Source organism: Rhamphochromis sp. 'chilingali' (genome assembly GCF_963969265.1).
Source record: "Rhamphochromis sp. 'chilingali' genome assembly, chromosome: 6".
NCBI classification, from domain to species: Eukaryota; Metazoa; Chordata; class Actinopteri; order Cichliformes; family Cichlidae; genus Rhamphochromis; species Rhamphochromis sp. 'chilingali'.
The window spans coordinates 1,656,789-1,671,129 of record NC_137933.1 but is presented as its reverse complement, the minus strand read 5'-3'; the positions used below and the strand labels follow the sequence as shown (position 1 = coordinate 1,671,129).

The window sequence follows — 14,341 nt, the reverse complement described above, 5'->3', positions numbered from 1 at the left end:
GTTTTCCTTTGATTTTTACAGTAAAAGTGATCCTGTGCTTCTCAAACTCCTCCTCGTAGGGCTTCCACATCTCCTCTTCAATGAAGAGGGTTTCTCCAGTTAGAAGGAGAACTTGCAGCTGGGTGGACTGCACTGCACTGCTCTGCAGTGTCCACACCAACTACAGTTACTTGAGTACTTTCATCTTCCTTTGTCTGTCAATACACAAAAAGCATATATTTAATATGGTAATCACGTCTTGATGCATGCTCAATGATCCATGTAAGTAAATCCCAAAAGGATGATTCTGTTCATCTGGACGTAGCATTTTCAAGTGGGAGAAATGTTTTGTCACTCATCCAGGTGACTTCTTCAGTCTGTTTTACCCAATCTTTTAAACAGTACATTGCATAATGACTGAAACTAGCCCACTGAAGAAGCAATAGGCTGGGAGGTCAGTTAATTGGTCAGTAATATACAAATTGTCACGGGCACTGATCAAAGACCACAGAAACCTGCAGTCCGCTGAGACTGAAGAAGTCACTTGGATGAGTGATGAAACATTTCTCCCACTTGAAAATGCTACGTCCAGATGAACAGAGTCAATCTTTTGGACCACCTATAATTCTAAACATTTTGGCAAATGACATTGCTATTACATGTTGGTACAAACATATGGCTTCTTCATACCTCAGTCTTTGTATGGGAAGTTGACTGGAGCTGTACTCCATAGGCGGAGCGGTGCACTTTCACATGGGAGATCTTTACCTGATCTCCCACACGAACGTCAACAATTGACGCCTCCCTCCACAAGGAGACAGTCATGGTATGTCCATCCTGAAATCACAAAAATGACAGAATGAAACATTTATTCATTAACTAATGGAAATCTCAAATATGCCTATTTTCACCATTTTCAATATTACACTTTAGTTGCACCATTACCTGTTTTAGCTGGAGAGTGCGTATTGGCACCAGTTGTTTGCCTGAGCAAACTGTCCTCACTGCCGAACACTGAAAATTCAATTAAAATATAATGTCAGTTATAGTGATTGCATAAATCTGTGTGTGTACATCTAGGTGCTACTTTCTTGACTTACTACATCTATTATTTTATTATTGTTGTTAATGATAAATCTACAACCATTTACAAAATAATAGTGGTTGATCTTGTTCTCACAATTTTGTGTTTGTTTGACAAGAACAATAAAATTATTATTTTTACTTTTAAAGACAAAAAAGTAATGGTTTCTTTGAAAACCTGAAGCAATATCAATTCTGATGGAACCACAAATATTTACCTCCACAACCTCCCCTTCCACTGTCATGAGCCCTCCAGATGTTGGGCTCATCTTTAGTGGTGTTGCTGGGGAAGGTGGATTAAGCAGCTCCTCCGCCTTTATTATGAGGGCCTCCGAGACTGCCAGGGCAGGAGCTTTAAAGAACTGTGTCCTCGCAGTGATATTGATGAGATAAGGGGGAGCTTGGCCCCTCAGCTCATGTCCCCTCATCATGTAGGACATGTCCTGTTTTACTTTGGAGGAGAACTCTTCAAACAAGGTGATCTTCAGCACTGTTTCACCGTCTGTGATTGCTGCCACTTTATTTTTTTTTGTTGACAGTGCTTTGACCTCTCCATCCTCAGTAACTCAGCTGATCACCTGATAAATACATAAATAAAGAAATGTATTTCTATGATCTTACTCCATAGTCACGTTCATACATGTGAAAGTCTACATCATATGATTGTTGGGTTTTTCTCTGTATTTATTATTGTACGATCTACTGTACAATATAAAGCGCCTTAAAGCGACTGTTGTGATTTGATGCTATATAAATAAAATTGAATTGAATCACCTTTAGCTGGTCACAACATTTCAACACCCGGATATGAATGGGTGGGGGCCGGAAATACGGCGTCTCAGGCCGGTTGTCAGTCAGTTTCCTTAAGGCCATTCTGAAAATAAAAAAAGCAAAATAAACACATTAACAGGTTCATACATTTCTGCTGGATACAGTTCTGACAGAATACAGTAACACCTGTTGCTTTCATGTCATCTCTTCACATTTTGATATAAAACAAACACATCATGAACTTCCTCAACCCTACGTGTGTTTCTGAGGTTCCTGCTTGATATTTACATACCTGAAAACATTTCAATATTTTTGTAAAAACACAAATTATCTTTACAAAATGTTGGTCTGAAAATTAATTAAACGCTTATGAGCCTTCATAAAATACATACAAATATTACAGCACATGTAAGTCTATCCAATTCACTCTGGATGGAACGCAGAAAAAAAATCACAATTTTCTTTTCCCCACTTAAAACCCTTGGTAGGCCCTTAAAAAATGCACCCTCTAAAGGCCCTAATGGACCTAAACGTCCACCCCCCAAAAAGTGCAATAAAAAGATTATATATTCATATTTTTTTCCACTTTAAATTGGTCAGTCTTTTAAAACTACTTCTCCCTGAAATATTCATATAAAGTTTTAATTACATTTTCGTTGTTTTAACCCTTTAAATCCCAGGTTTATTACATGAGCGCCCTGTTTTTTTAGGCCCAAAAAACAAAAAAACTTAATATTTTCAAAAAAAAACATTTGAAGTAATATTCGTTTGTTATTATAATTAGGCCTTTGGATGGACTAAAGATTGGCACCAAGAGTCATTTCGATCGCCTTTTATTTTTTTTCCAGGAGCGCATTTCATAAAATGCACACTATCGACCACGCCCAAAAAGTGCAATAAAAATATTAAATATTAATTTTTTTTTCACTTTAAATTTGTCAGTCTTTTAAAACTACTTCTCCCTGAAATATTCATATAAAGTTTTAATTATATTTTCGTTGTTTTAACCCTTTAAATTACAAAAAAACTAAAAAAAAAACTAAAAAACTAAATATTTTCCCAAAAAAACATTTGAAGTAATATTTGATTGTTATTATAATTAGGCCTTTAGATGGACTAAAGATTGGCACAAACAGTCATTTCGATCGCCTTTTATTTTTTTTTTCAGGACCAGAAAATGGTCTCCAGGCGGCAAATGCTCCTCCTCTAGGCCGAAATAAGTGCATGTTGCCGGGGTAAGTCGCGACGATCACCGGGGCACGATCACCGGGGACTGCTTTTACCAGCCCACACGTCCGATACCACGTGACAACAAATACGTCATTTCCTGTTGACTAAAAAAAAAAAAGCACCCTCTCATGGTCCTAAGGACAAAAAAATGGTCCCGCACGATCAGCGGGCGAAGCCGGTGCTGCACGCCGGAAATGAGGCTTCATTTCCGGCAGGTCTGTCCAAGCAGCCCGCTGTTTTCCAGCCCGGGGTCAAATGTGGAGCAAGGGCGCCACCCGGTGGACAAATAAAAAAATTACAACTCTAAGGCCAATAGACCAAAACGAGACGGAGACATGAGTAATCACCAGGACATTAACGGTAATAATTCTGCAGTGAAAAATAGCGTTTATAATGGAAGTCAATGGGACGAAAACGTCCACTAGGGCTCTAAGAGGATGTGTATTGTTAGCTTAGCCACTGAAGCTAATTTAAGGAAGTCAGACTTGAATTTTGAAATAAAATTATACCAAACTTTTTTTTGGAGAATTTGGCTATATTCAATTAAACACAGTGCAAATGGCTTGGAATCGAAAAATGCAAAAGCCACAAAAGGTCCCCAGGGCCTTTCAGGTGTTTAATTGTTTTCAGATAATAATTAAAATAATTATTAATTAAAATAATACTTGAAAATAGGTTACAGTGGACAATAGAAAACAATGAATCATCATAGGAAGATTATCTGAAAAAGGATTCATGCTCCTGAAGTGAAAAACAGCAACATTACAGACATCTTAAAGATTGCCTGCCTGCCCTTCCCCCTCCCCCAACACACACAGGCCAGGTGCACACACACAAACAAAAACATAGTGCGCCTGCTTGGTCTCTGTGGCTTTAGTTCATATTGGCTCCCCTTTTTAATCATTTGAGCCAATAAAATTATAGAATTACTGTCCCTGCTTTTTGGTCAGTCCCGCCCTCCTTAACTGGGCAGAAAATGGCAATTTTATGACCAGAAACAGCAAAGTTGGGAGACGGTTGCCAGGGCAGAGTGCCAGCCTTAAGCAATTCTTTCCTACTAACAGCCCAAACGTAACGTCTTAAAGTTTATAAAACTGTTATAGATCTGGAAGATTTGTCTGATTCTGTAAGATCTTAATATTTCATAAAAAAATAGATGCCATTTTCATGAATACATTCAGATAGTTTTTTCAATTAAATATCCCTGAAACAATAAGTTCATCAAACTATGACACCTACAAATACATTGCTATCAATACTAAATGTGAATTTATCAAAAGTAATTTTTTTTCTTCGAGAGAAAAATGGAGATACACATATCGTTAGCTTCATAGCATAAGTGCCTAAGTCATTGACTTAGGCAATTATGCTATGAAGCTAACGATATATAAAACATTCATAGGCCGATAGAAAAGTCAGACCAAATTTTAGGGGTACTTTGACGGTCTTTATATTCACAGGAACTTAAATGGCTAGATTTTTTATCTTTCACTACATTATAATGTGTTATACATGGTATAAAGGCACTAAAAAACGGCTTCAATATCAATACTTACGTTTTATGAAGTTCTTAATATCACAAGAGCACAAAGTAGAAGAGCTGTGACTGTGTCTGTAAGTTTCTTCAGAAAGACCGGGAAAGGGACCGCTGGTCTTTGATGTTACAAATTGTGATGCAATCTGTTGCCATCGGCCTGATTGGCTAACTATGATTGTTGTTTTTCCCAATTGTACTGCCTTGTGTTGATTTTGTCCCTTTACTTTAGGGCGGTTTTTGTTGGTGATCAGACCCGATTCTTGTCTAATTTGAATTATGAAATTATCAGTACTATTTTATAAGTCTCAAACTTACAATTTAAAACGTATAAAATTACTGGTCTTTTTTATTTTTTATGTAGTTAATGTATTATGTAGTTTTTTTAAAGTTCGACTGCTAAAGCCCTGCATGTATTTTTTTAGATGAGCTTTTATTTTGAAAGTGGCGATCTCTTTTCCTGGTGTCATGGAAGCACGCCTAACAGATCCACGTTACTGCTAGTCCCCGGGACAGAGTGCGGGAAATCAATGCGGTTCGAATACGTTCATAGACGCAGGAGTGCTAATTCCCTCCAGATTTCGTCCGAAGGCGCAGGTTTCAAGGCTGCACACGGTGACTGAGCATCCTAACATTTCAAAATTCAAAGGGTCAAGCTTCAAGGTTTTACTTCAAAAAGGTAAGCTAAACTTGGTCAACACATGACAGGAAAAGGTAAATGTATTAGCTATGTTAAATATAAGTGCCTAATCGTGATAGCTTGCTGTAGGGTAAAACACTTAAGGTCAGAAATCTTTACAGTTGTGTTCATTGTAAAGCTGTTGTTTAGGGTATGTTTAAAATAATGTATTATGTAGTTGCACCACCACAGTTATGAAACTCAGAAATGTAATGATGTAAAAGCTATAGTATGGTTGGGGTTTTGGCTTGGTGAGCTTACAGCCTCCTTAAAATCTGTCAGAATTATGTACAGACAGACTGTTTAATTCATATAACCATTTAATTCAACAAATATATGAAGAAATATGTCAAAGTTAGTATGACTTTAAATGTATCATTGTAAACGACCACGGCAGACCCAGTGGCATTTTGATATTTTTTTATTAATCCCTACATGGTTGCTGTACATTCGCACTCAGAGCTGCAGCTCTCCTGCTGCCAGCTCAACATAACACCAACAACCCAACCACAGGACCCAGTACAATATTTAATTCGGCGGGGCGTGATTGCGGACGCCGTACAGGTGTGTCCGCCTCCTCTGCACGGCACCGCAGGCTACGCCTCGCCACATACCCCCATCGCCTGACTGAGGCCGGGGAACCATCCGGCCGAACGTACTCCCCCCACCGCAGGCGGAAGGTCGGCCGCGTGGCAGGTGAACGCGGCGCGGTCGGCACGGTCGTGCGCCCCGGCTCGCAGGCGGCTGGGCAGATGTCCGGCAGGCACCGGCCTCTGGTGGAGGTGAGGCCGCTCTGCTCACCCCGCCAACCTCGGGCTTCGGTGCCGCGGACTCCCCTAGCACGGGCACCACCGACTTATCCCGCGGCTTCTCCGCCCCTCCCGGTGGAAGCAGCTCCCCACGCTGCACCTCCGCCGCTGCCTCTCCCGGCTGGAGCGGGTCCTCGGGCACCGCCTCCGCCGCTGTCTCTCTCGGCTGGAGCGGCTCCTCGGGCGCCGCCTCCGCCGCTGTCTCTCCCGGCTGGAGCGACTCCTCGGGTGCCGCCTCCGCTGCTATCTCTCCCGGTTGGAGCGACTCCTCGGGTGCCGCCTCAGTCTCTCCCGGCTGGAGCGGCTCCTCGGGCGCCGCCTCCACCGCTGCCGGCTCCGCCGCCTTCTTCCGGGGCGCAGGAACAGGCACCGGTCCCTGCCGAGCCCCAGCGGCTCCCACGCGAGGTGTGGGGACAGGCGTATATACGTGTGTGTGTGTGTGTGTATATATATATATATATATATATATATATATATATATATATATATATATATATATATATATATATATATATATATGTGTGTGTGTGTGTATGTGTGTATATATATATATATATATATATATATATATATGTGTGTGTGTGTGTATGTGTGTATATATATATATATATATATATAATTTAGAAGTAAAGGCTTTAAAACCAAGTAATCGCTGAAAGTACAAACATCACTAATGTCACATAACTTTGCCGACATGTGGCCAACAGTAATGTTTTAATGTTCTTCGTTAAACATTGCACAAAAATCAGTGACGTTATATTCATTGACAGTTCACTCTTCGGCCGCTGCCTTTTGCCATATTTTGCGGCAAAATTATCTACACCCACTGCCGCGCTATGAATTGTGGGATATATGGGACCACAAAGCGTGCACCGGACCACGCTTGATATTTGGGGAAATCGACGGCGCATTTGGAGTATGCATTTGAAGTACACTTGGAATTGGGACAGCCGTTGTCCCGTGGCGGTGACGTAATCACACTCAAAGTGTGCGGTCTCTTAATTGGGACACAGCCATAGTGTGTGTGTTCACCTCTGTTTTCGTTAGATTGTCTGCGTTACTTCTACGTTCTCTGCTATCTATCAGCCCCTGTGTTTTCTCTGCTGGACATCCCCTCTGAGTTTCCACGTCTCAGGTTTTCTAATGATGTTTCAGGTATAGCTTTCCCAGCTTAGGTTTTGTTTTTTCTTTTTTGTCTCTTTCTCCTAATGCCACACACTTTGCCTCAGTAACTGTAACATTCAGATGACTACTATCCAATTATTTCTCTGATGGTTATGCAAGAAGAGCCTAATAAACTTAAAGCCAGAAGACCGTAAAGCAGAGGTATAACTGTATGAGCTACAAAGTTTAAATGTTTTATCACAATCATAGTGTGCAGCTCACAAACAGCTGATTGTTTTAGTGTTTTCTCGGAAATATCAGATGTAACTAGTGATGTCACAATGAAAATGAAATAATATTGAACAGTATAGAATCAGACATGTTAGAATTTGCTTAAAATTCTACTTGTTTTATTTTTAAAAATTGTGCAACATTTTGTTTTTCAGATGTTTTTGCTGAATTGATCAAGACTGACTGTAAGAGTGTAAACATCGAGTAACTATGATGTTCGAGCCCTCTCAAGAACAGGTAAATAGTCATTTAGAGATTAAATTTGTCCCAGTTACTTTGCTCTACTCTGTCTGTAAAGCTTCACTTTTGTCACACTTCCTGCCTCCAAGAAGCTGAAGTAGAAGTAGAACTCTGCACCAGAACCTTTTTGTGACTTTTGTGACATTTCTGTCAATGGTGTAATTGTTGGTCTTTTGTGAATTCTAAGTAGGTGATTACTGAAAGGCAAGAGAGAAACCGAAGGCATCAGGTGACCTGTGATATGTCAGAGCTACAGAGAGGAATATTTGTGACAAGTATCCAACATTTGGGGAAAAATAGTTTCAAAGATGCATATTAAACAGGCAAGCTTTCATATTTAGAGGACAAAAACTATTACTTACTTTTAATCATTATTATGTGGTTAAGTACTGGACTGTGTGCTTTTGAGGCCAAGTCACACAGGGTTTCTTAGCTTAGACTGATGAGTATTTGAAATGTCAGCAATTCTTGATTGTAACACCTTTTATTGTAGTTTTAACACTGATGAATCAGCTTTCATAAATGAAGCAAATGTTTCATTTATCTATATTAATACCGTAAGTAATGCTTAGTAGAATCATCTTTGCTGAATCCAATGGTGAAACATTGAGAATTTTTCCTCTACTCTGAGTAGAGCTAGATTTGGTTAAAAACGACAAAAATAAGTATGGCATTTGACAAAATACTAAAGGTTTTTTGCTTTGCTTTTTGGAATGTTTGTAAGTTGTGCATTGATAACTTCCCTTTTTAACCAGTGTCAAACAATGACTGGGTGACCAGTGTTGTCATCATCAGGGCAGGCCAGCACAGCAGGAAAAGTGAAATGGCCAGGCTGAGAGTTACAGTGTGATGCAAAAGTTTGGGCAACCTTGTTAATAGTCATTATTTTCCTGTATAAATTGTTGGTTGTTACAATGAAAAATGTCAGTTAAATATATCATATAGGAGACACACACAGTGATATTTGAGAAGTGAAATGCAGTGTATTGGATTTACAGAAAGTGTGCAATATTTTTTTTTTAGACAAAATCAGGCCGGTGCATAAATTTGGGCACCACAAAAAAAGACATGAAATCAATATTTAGTAGATTCACCCTTTGCAGAAATTACAGCCTCTAAACACTTCCTGTAGGTTCCAATGAGAGTCTGGATTGTGGTTGAAGGTATTTTGGACCACTCCTCTTTACAAAACATCTCTAGTTCATTCAGGTTTGATGGCTTCCAAGCATGGACAGTCACACCACAGATTTTCAATAATATTCAGGTCTGGGGACTGAGATGGCCATTCCAGAACGTTGTACTTGTTCCTCTGCATGAAAGCCTTAGTGGATTTTGAGCAGTGTTTCGGGTCGTTGTCTTGTTGAAAGATCCAGCCTCAGCGCAGCTTCAGCTTTGTCACTGATTCCTGGACATTGGTCTCCAGAATCTGGTGATACTGAGTGGAATCCATGTGTCCCTGCACTGGCCACACAGCCCCACAGCATGATGGAGCCACCACCATATTTTACTGCAGGTAGCAGGTGTTTTTCTTGGAATACTGTATTCTTTTTCCTCGATGCACTACGCCCCTTGTTATGCCCAAATAACTCAGTTTTAGTTTCATCAGTCCACAGCACCTTATTCCAGAATGAAGCTGGTTTGTCCAAATGTGCTTTAGCAAACCTCAAGCGGCTCTGTTTGTGCTGTGGGTGGAGAAAGGCTTCCTCTGCATCACTCTCGCATACAGCATCTGCTCGTGTAAAGTGCGCCGAATGGTTGAACGATGCACAGTGACTCCATCTGCTGCAAGATGATGTTGTAGGTCTTTGGTGCTGGTCTGTGGATCGACTCTGAATGTTCTGACCATTCGTCGCTTCTGTCTATCCGAGATTTTTCTTGGTCTGCCACTTCCAGCCTTAACTTGAACTGAGCCTGTGGTCTTCCATTTTCTCAATATGTTCCTAACTGTGGAAACCGACAGCTTAAATCTCTGAGATAGCTTTGTGTGTCCTCCCCCTAATTCATGATGGTGAACAATCTTTGTCTTCAGGTCATTTGAGAGTTGTTTTCAGCCGCTATGTTGCTACTCTCCAGAGAAAATGAAAATAGGAGGGAAACTTACAGTAGACCCCCTTAAATACTCTTTCTCATTATTGGATTCACCTGTGTATGTAGGTCAGGGGTCACTGAGATTACCGAGCCAATTTGAGTTCCAACAATTAGTTCTAAAGGTTTTGGAATCAATAAAATGACAACAGTGCCCAATTTTATGCACCTGCCTGATTTTGTTTAAACAATTATCACACACTTTCTGGTCATTTCACTTTTCAAATATCACTGTGTGTGTCTCCTATATGATATATTTAACTGACATTTTTTATCATAACAATCAATCATTTATACAGGAAAATAATGACTATTAACAATTTTGCCCAAACTTTTGCATCACACTGTAAGTTAGGCATCGGCTGGGTGTTCAGTTCTCACCTGTTCCTGTTTAGGGAGAGACATCAAGCCTCTTAGGGTAAGAAAGAACAGTAGAGAACTCAGCGATTATGACAAGTCCCCTTATTACCACTGTTTGTCTCACAACCAATACCATTTTTTTCCTGAAGCCTAAAGCTTACCATATTGTTTTAATTAAACCTGCAGCAATGTGCTTTTTTTCTTAACAAAATGGCACATAAGAAAAAGGTTTAATTTTGACACTTAAATTTATTCCCAGAAATAACTTTTAATACTCAGGTAAATTTAATATCAGTTATTTGTACTCAAATGCTATTTATTAAAATTATTTATACTTGTATTAGAATGTTACTGTGATAAAGGTATCCTTTTAGGTACTGTACTCTGTAGGACACTAAGAAAGGAGAGTGATCATATTCTGTGAGCCCTGGTAAATAATGGTTGTTCACAGAATTATAAATGACTTTGTAACTCCTGCTCCATCTTGAGCGCCATCATCTAACCCTGAAAAAGTCTCTAGCCTTTGTCAGTATGTGTAAGACTGGCTTTCTATATGGTTTAGTGCAGACTGAGCTTCGGGACCCTGTTGTCCTTTTTTTCTGATCGGTGCTGGTGTGTAGCTGGCAATGCAGTGTGTAAGCACACTGTTTTGCCCTTTCAAACAGTACATTTTTCAGAACTGAAGCTGCAGGTTGTATCTTCACACCAGCACCGAGACAGACCAACAGTGGGACAAATCCAAACAGCAGTAAGTGCTGAGATTCATATTCAGGACTGACCCTTTAATGTTCTTTTATAACCTGTTATAAGTAATATGTATAAGTATTTTTTTCTTTTATATTTGTTATTGCTATTTTTTTTTTCAGGGTTTGGAACCAGGGCCAGTTCCATGGATCAATGAACTCAAAGACATTTTTGAATAATGATGCAGGTACAATGTCAAGTTGTTGTTGTTGTTATTATTATTATTGTTATTGTTATTGCATAGATGACTTTCACAGTGCCTTGTTTTATCCTCACATTATTATGGTCCTTTAAAGGAGTACGTACGCTGTACAAGAACTTGGCTGGTGACCCACTTTACATCTCCTTGCTAAACACTGGAAAATCATGCAAAGACATTGATGTAACAAATTGACCTCTTACCGCAACCATGGCCTTCAGTGACAAGAAGACCAGTCTTAAGACAGCATTGGTGAGCGTGTTCTCTAACCAGGAGCCCAGATTACCCACAAAATCTGTAAACATTTACCAAGATCCTCCTCTTTACCTGCCACTGCCACTCAGTACAGGCTGGATCCCACACAGAGTGTGCATGTCTACAGTGAGGAGGAACTCTTCAACCTTGAAAGCTTACTGGTCACAGAGGACATGGTACATAAGATTGAGACAGCAAAAGGAGAACAGACAGCTGACCAGGAATGGCATCAGCTCAACAATGCAAGGATCACATCTTCATCTTGTTATGTGAGGGGTGAAATTGTACAGAGAATGCTCTATTTTGAGACATATGTCAGAATACTGGAGAACAAGGAGAACAAAATATTTGACACCATTATTGTGCCCACTCTATCAGATGAGCTATTTTTCTGTTTAACTCATTACTATTGTGCTAAATCATACTATTTCTGCTTTTAATAGGATTTGTGCCAAATATAGTATTTCTGCTTTTTATAGGATTTGTGCTTAATATACTATTTCTGCTTTTTATAGGATTTGTGCTTAATATAGTATTTCTGCTTTTATAGGATTTGTGCTTAATATAGTATTTCTGCTTTTTATAAGATTTGTGCTTAATATAGTATTTCTACTAAATGTAGTATTTATGCTTAATCATAGTATTTCTGCTTTTTATAGGATTTGTGCTTAATATAGTATTTCTGCTTTTTATAAGAATTGTGCTTAATATAGTATTTCTGCTAAATTTAGTATTTCTGATTAATTATAGTTTTTCTACTAAATCATAGTACAGTATTTCTGCTTTTTATGGGATTTGTGCTAAAACAAAGTATTTCTACTACATGTAGTATTACGCTTAATCATACCATTTCTGCTTTTTATAGGATTTGTGCTTAATATAGTAATTCTGCTAAATTATAGTATTTCTGCCAAATTATAATATTTTTTTTCTAAAACATAGTCTTAATTTAAAATTACAATATTCATAGTTCATCACAGTGTCTCTGGTAAATCACAATATTTCTGCTCTGTTGTACTATTTTTCTAAATCATAGTGTTTCTGTAATGTTTAAGTATTTTTGGCTAAATATATTCTTTCTGTTATCTTATACTATTTCTCCTAAATTCTTGTATTTTTGAGAAGTTATCATGTTTCTGGTAAGTTACAATATTTCTGCTAAATTCTGCTATGCTATTGTATTTCTGCCAAGTATTATGTTTCCTCTAAGATATTGCAGTTCTGCTAAGTTATTCCATTTTAGCAAACTTCTTTTGCTTCTGCAAAGTTTTTACAATTTCTGCAACTTTTCAGCTTTTTCAGCTACTTTTTGCATACAGCTTCAGCTTTAAGCATCCACACTGCATTTTCGCAGGAAATGCAAATTTTTCTAGTTATTATTATTGTGTGGATGCTTTAAGCATCCACACTATTGAGTTCCTGTTTCTCTTTATTCTTTATTATTGTGTGGATGCTTTAAGCATCCACACTATTGAGTTCCTGTTTCTCTTTATTCTTTATTATTATTATTATTATTGTGTGGATGCTTTAAGCATCCACACTATTGAGTTCCTGTTTCTCTTTATTCTTTATTATTATTATTATTCCGGGTGTTTCCGTACACTTTTCGCCGTAGAACTACTTCCACAATTTTCAGCCGATTTTCACCATTCAAATTTTAAACTATTCTGCTATTTTTGCTCTTTCCGGCTATATCTTTTGGTATTTTTAACTATTATACTTTTTAAAATATTCCACTTTTTTCCTTTAATTTGTCCCATTGAAATTAATGGGAAACTTCAGCAATTCTGCTAAATTTTGCTTGTTTTTGAAACTTAACTACTTCCTCAAATTTTCACCTAGAACAACCATTCAAACTTTAAAATGTTCACAAATTATTGGGCTATTCATGTATGTTTCAGCTTTTTCAAATATTTTACCGTTTTACTTTTATGCCTCTTAAAGTTTTGAGTTGCAAAATTGTGATTTTTCACAAAATACATGCGTTGTTATGGTTGCTATGCTCTTGGCTTCCAGTGTGACACTGAAGCTTTTGCAGCCTTCTCTTCATGTCCGAACAACTGTTTGCTACTTCCTCAATTTTCACTCAACTTCCACAAATTATACATCAAAACGTAGGTATTTTTGCTGGCTTTCAGAAAATGTCACTATCATTGTTGTGGGATTTATAGAATTTTGGCAAATCTCCTCAGACCAACACAAGGTCTCAAAACTCTGCATAGAAAGTCAATGGAGAGCTTGTTCAAAATCATCGCTGGATTTCTGTAATGAGAGGCATATTCGAATCGTCATATCTCCTTAACGAAGCAAAGTTAAGACATGAGGCTTGTCCCGGTATATCTTCAGACACTCCTGACACTCACAATTCAAGAATTTCTTTCTCACCTATTACCGTTCTGAAATGAGTTGGACTTGTTTGAGGGTAGGAAATTCGTCCTTCGCTCAGATTTCTTCAGATTTCAAACTGTGGAAATGAACCACTTTTTTCTCTCGTCATAACTTTTTGTTGGATTTCCACAGAGACCTGAAAATTTCCATGATTGTTCACCAAAGCCTGCTGTCTCTTACGGTGAAAGAATGATATCGATACTCCAAATAGATTTAGAGTTACAAAGCGTTGTTTGAGGGCAAGTCAAGGCAGTTTTTGCTTCGCTCTACTCAGTTATGGTGCATTACAAGTCAAATATCTTTAATAATTCATATTTTAATGATAAATTGTAAACACTGGAAGATTCCCCCATCTCTTCTGAACAAAACGGTGTAAGAATGACGGCTCTAGCCCCTACGGTTAGGAAATTATGGTCATTTGTTTGTGGGGAGTCCTCACTATGAGAAATAGGCTGCAATAATCCTGTGCCTCTCTGTGCTGCGTGTGTAAAAAGATGCACATGTTTTGGCGGGAAAACGTAAACAGCCACTCTGATTGGTGGATTTAAATTCGGCAGCTCTCTCCCTCTGTGTGTGTGTGTGTGTGTGTG

At 38.6% G+C, this 14,341-nt stretch overlaps 1 long non-coding RNA gene across 1 annotated transcript; it reads left to right on the top strand.

Moving 5' to 3' along the window:
* Window positions 1–4,968: 4,968 nt before the first annotated feature.
* LOC308398638 lies at window positions 4,969–12,364 on the top strand. Its single transcript, XR_013971988.1, has 4 exons — window positions 4,969–5,276; window positions 7,636–7,717; window positions 11,032–11,096; window positions 11,206–12,364. It is a non-coding gene; the product is annotated as an uncharacterized lncRNA (long non-coding RNA).
* Window positions 12,365–14,341: the final 1,977 nt, after the last annotated feature.